The sequence below is a fragment of the Suricata suricatta genome, chromosome 4 (assembly GCF_006229205.1).
Source record: "Suricata suricatta isolate VVHF042 chromosome 4, meerkat_22Aug2017_6uvM2_HiC, whole genome shotgun sequence".
Taxonomy (NCBI): Eukaryota; Metazoa; Chordata; class Mammalia; order Carnivora; family Herpestidae; genus Suricata; species Suricata suricatta.
The window spans coordinates 48589346-48594643 of NC_043703.1; the positions used below are offsets into that span (position 1 = coordinate 48589346).

Sequence of the window (5298 nt, forward strand, 5' to 3'; positions counted from 1 at the left end):
TAAAATAACAAAAGTGCAAATATATTCTTCTTTATTAGGATGAAACAAATTAACTATTTTTCAAATCTGTTTTATGATTAGACATTGGTATCACTTCCTTCATCATAATCACTAGTTCTGAGGCATACAAAGAGCCTTTCCAAATATATACATGAGGATTTGTAATTTGTAATTTTGAAAAAAATACCCTTTTTAAAAAATTTGATAGATCTTCAAATGAAAAAGATCATTATTTTATCACATGGTCTCAAGACTGTCTACATTACTCTCAGTCAAGGAAATTTTTAAAAAGCTACTAACATTTGTCCCTCCCAGTACATTTCACACATTTAAATGCACTAAAGTGATCTGGGACTCTGGGCTTTCTTAACATTTACCTTTTTGTATGCTAAATATAATTCGACATACTCTTTAACATTTATTAATCTGGTGTCATTTGACGTTCTAATTTACTCCCTATGTCACCTAATTTACTACTAATCTTCTCAAGAGTTGAGTTTTAGATCCAGGAAACCTTGCTTTAAATCCTACTACCGATTTGGGAACTCCCAGAATCAAAGGAGTTGGTATGGCAGCTCATTACTGAACTGCGAGCTCTAGGTCTATTGAGTTACTGCCAGAAAATATTTTCACTCCACAGTCCTAGACGTCATCCTCTTGTCAGGGAGATCTAAAGTAGACTACCTGAGTATGGTCAGTGCTTCCTGACGATCTTCTTGCTTGCGACTGAGGAATCCTTGTCAATCTTGCTCCAGCTCTGCCCTTTAAAAGTGGTGTGCTGGGGCCAATCAAGCAGGCAGGTATTGCTCCTGAATAAACAGCTCATCAAAAGTCTGAGAACAGAAGGTTTCAAATGTATCAAAGCAATTGGCACAGTTGCTCACTAGTTAATTAGGAACACAAAGGCACTTTCGTCAAGCTGCCCAGACCAGGGGGCCATCTGCGTGACAGCGCTGCCTCTCTCATGATATGTACAAATAGAGCTTCGCGGAGCTCTCCAGGGAGGTCTCGTTGACCTTCTTGCTGTAAAATATATATAAAGCATATGGAAGAGATGAAAAAGCGAATATAATCATAGAATGAGCTCCGTTTTTAGTGTTCAGTCTTCTGAAGAATTTCCTGGGGACTTCTGTCCTATTTATGTTAGTTTTGATAATTGCTTTATTTTACTGCTCCATATTCTAGTAATATTGTAAATATTCCCAGTCTGTGGAGGTCAGGGCACTTCTAACACAATAATAATGTATTATACTTTTTTTTTTTTAAGTTTTTTGCCTTCTCCATTGTGTGTGTTTGTGAGAGTAGGAACCATATTTATTTTGCTCCCTCTACCTACTACAACTGTGGAATGTGGAAGAATGTGATGATATTGAAAAATTTTATTTTTTTAAAGTTTGTTTTACTCTGAATTCTTGGAAACCATATACTGATACTTAGCTTTGTAAATGAGTATATTAGTATCTAAAATCTCTGTGTAATATTTTTGTTCCTTATCACTCTTAAACCTTCAGGAGGGCAGAAGGCTAGTGAAAGGTCTTCTCTATCATACTGCTATATAAATATGAATATCACTTATCTTTGTTCGTTGTATTCTCTTAATATCTAAGTTGCCATCATTATAAACATCATCAAATTATGCTAGAAAGTTGCTGTCTGAGGCATGTGATCTGATTTTCTTGTTAATAGGTCATTTATTGATAATCAATGGGTCTCATTCCTAGGACTCTTTGTGGCTTACTCATGCATTATAAAGAGACAAACAGAACCAATGCAGATGCATCATCATCTGCTTTTCTAATAACTTCCTTTCTGCTTTCTTGCTAGACATGGATGTTTCTTCTTTGTATCACCAAAGTTCCTGATACATCAATGATAGGCATGCAAATACATAGGTCTATTTGCCCAAATATACAGGGAATCTTGAAGGCAAGAGCCATATCTTATTTTTCCCTGTATGGCTCAACTGAGGGCACTAAGCTGGGCACAGAAAATGGCATGACAAAATAACAACCTGTGTGATACTTAGCGAATGCTTGGTGAATGAATGGTTCTAATTCATCAGATAGAGACTAAACACGAGGTGACAAATAATACATATATATTTTAGTTGCTATTTTTTGAAACTAAGTACACTTTTATTCTGTTCCTAGTAAGAACAAATCAGGCTTTCTACAAATAAAGTCTCATATTCAAAGAAACTAAATCAAACTCTTTAATCACGACTGTTACTACCTTCTGTCCCTTAATCATTTATTCCTTTCTAAATCACTTAGGTACATGGTTCACATCCTTCTTTGTCATAAGCATTTTTGCAAAGACCCATTGGAACCATAGACTCCACAGGTCTTAAATTCTTCTTTGGTTTCATAATGCTTTAAGGAGATAAATAAATGAAAATTTTGTTCTTCTTGAAGTTTTTATTTAAATTCCAGTTAACATACAGTATAATATTTTCAGGTGTACAATATAGTCATTCCACTATTTCTTAAAACACCCCAGTGCTCCTCACACTAAATGCACTCCTTAATTCCCATCACCCATTTCACTCCTCCTTCAACCGTCTCCCCTCTGTTAACTATTCATTTGTTCTCTAGAGTTAGGAGTCTTTTCTTAATTGTCTAGGTTTTTCTTTCAAAAGCATTTACTTCTTTACTTCATTAGGTCCTTTCACTTCTTTTCAACTTTTTATTGAAAAGGCCAACCCCATCTTGATATGTAAGGACATATAATACTCATAAAAAGCCATTATACTCCAGGTTACAGGTTATTACTGCAGAGAATACAGATCAAAGCCCACCAGGGGATAAAACAGGTGGTCAAATTCCAGGAGGAAACAAGCATAAGCTTTCAGGTGTCTTCCCCGACCCGTACAGTGATGTGGAGATGCTCTAAATTCTCCCGGCAACAATGTCTGACAATCCTGGCAAGGTGTTTCCAACCAGGGAAGCTCAACCAAGTCTGCTGTCCTGGGTGTTTACTGGGGGTTGGTCACATAGGCATGTGACACTTGTATGACTCACCTCAGCCTCAGGCTCTCTCCCATTCTTCAGCTCCAATGCAGAAACATACATTCACCATAAATAACATTTGTCAGGTAATCTTATTTGATCAAAATGGTAAAGCGTGGCTCAAACTTTTCAAGCATACAGGAACAGGCATTCATCATCAATCCTACCAGGCCAAAGGCTTCAGGCATACAAAACTGTCCTAGTAGGCAGAATATCAATATGCCAAGAGCTCAGAAGCTGTCTTCGAATAGTGGGCCAAGGGTCATTCCTAAAGATAGGAATATTCAAGTTTTGACAACTAAAACATGCTGTATTAAACCTTACTGTCCAAACAACCAGACTTCACTGAGTACACAAAATACACTAATTTTAAGGTTAGAGCTCAATAAATTTTTATATATGGTATAGCATGCTTCCAGATAAAGATACAGATCTATGTCTTTAAACTGTCTACATTCTTATATATCAAATAAGTTTATTTTAGGTTTCATTTAGTTCTTTTTAACCAGTCTAGGAATCTTAGTTTTTTTAGTTGGTATAAATTTATAATTTACCATTTAGTTGTTTAGTCTAATTGTAAATTGTAATTTAGGTCTAATTGGTTCCCTATGTTACAGTTCTTCATAAACTAGCCAGTAATTATTGCTTTCTTGCTTTTGAGTATAGGGCATCCAATCAGATTATAGTCCCCTTTTGGCCAGTGTGGTTATGAGATCAAGGTCAAATTCATGGGAAATTAGAGTGATGTGTGAAATGTCTGGACTATCTTTAATGTAAATGCATACACACATAAAATAATTTTCCCTGGATTTAGTCTCATTTTTTCTTTATCCTTCTAAAATATGAATGGATTAGTAACCTAGATTTTTCTAGATAAATGATAGCAGTGCTCTAGAGAATGGCAAAGCAAGAAGTTAGAAAGAACCCAAATTCTACAGTGACTATTCTTCTAGTGGGATGTTGAAATTCCCAATGATAATTGAGGATTTGTCATTTTCTCATTTTACTGTTATTATGTATTTTGAAGTTCTGATGTTTGGTTGGTACACATCTAGCATTGTGCATCATTATGCAAGAAATTTATCTTTTTATCTTATCATTATACAGTGTCCATCATTGTCTAGTTATTTGCTTAGTACTCTTCATTTAATATAGCCATTCACTCCTGCTTGTTTATTTAATGTATGTATGGTATAGTTTTCACCATCACTTTACTTACTACTATTGTCTCCTAATTTGGAGCAGGTTTCTTGTAAGACCTACAGTCAAATCATGTCTTTTGTCTACTGTGCTGGTCCTTGTCTTTTGATTGGTATATTTAGACCATTTACATTTAAGATAATTGCTATGTTAGCACTCTAAGTCTGATATTTTATTATTTGTTTTCTGTTTATTCTATTATTGTACCTAAGTTTATTTTATATTGTCTTCCTGTGGGCATACTGTAGGATTCCATTATGACTTAATTGTGTTTTTGAGTATATCTCTTTGTAAAGTTATTGATAGTGGTTGTTCTTGGTATTATACTAAACAAAACTGAACTAAATTTGAGATTAAGTTTAATATGTGTTAATATTAATAGTAAAACAAAAATATTAGATAGATGCTAGTGATTATTGTATCTTTTGATTTTTCATCGAGAAATCATTGCAGATAGACTTAAACCAATTTCACACTCCTCTGTTCTTATAAAATAAAACAAGAGTTTAGTTGCAATTACAAAGCTTCTATTCTACATTAACTTTGGGATAGAGAGGGATTCCTAGTCAAAAATATGCCTTCCACTTTTCTTTTTAAGCCAAAGAGATAATGGATCACCAGGGATTCAGCTGCCCTCAGAGTAGCGATGTTCTTGACTATTTAGTGTTTAGCCAGGGATTGCATTTACCAGCACCCACCTTTGTATATAGGTGAAGTCATGTGACTCATTCTGGTTGACAGAATGTGAGCGGAAGTGGTGGGTTACTGCCAGGGCAAGATGGTTAAATAACTTGAATGCTTTTGGCTAACATTTTTCTTCTCCTCTCCCCTTCCTGGCTGCAAGACAGATGACAGAAGGATGAACGTGAAAATGGGAACAGCCTGAATATCTAAGTCACTTTGGATGAGAGCCACCCAAAAAGCCAACAGACCAGGAACATTCACACTTGATTCTGAGTGAGTGAGAAATGAGTCTTTTTATTTTTTAAGCCACTGAGATTTTGAGATCACATGTTGCAGAAAGTAGCCTATTTTTCATATAAATATTTCTTTACAGAGCACCCCTCCTTCCTGGTATTTGTCCCTCTCT

General features: G+C 35.3%; 1 pseudogene; it reads left to right on the top strand.

The window, feature by feature from the left end:
* LOC115290571 overlaps positions 1–2892 on the top strand; it is a 35688-nt pseudogene extending 32796 nt beyond the window's left edge.
* Positions 2893–5298: the final 2406 nt, after the last annotated feature.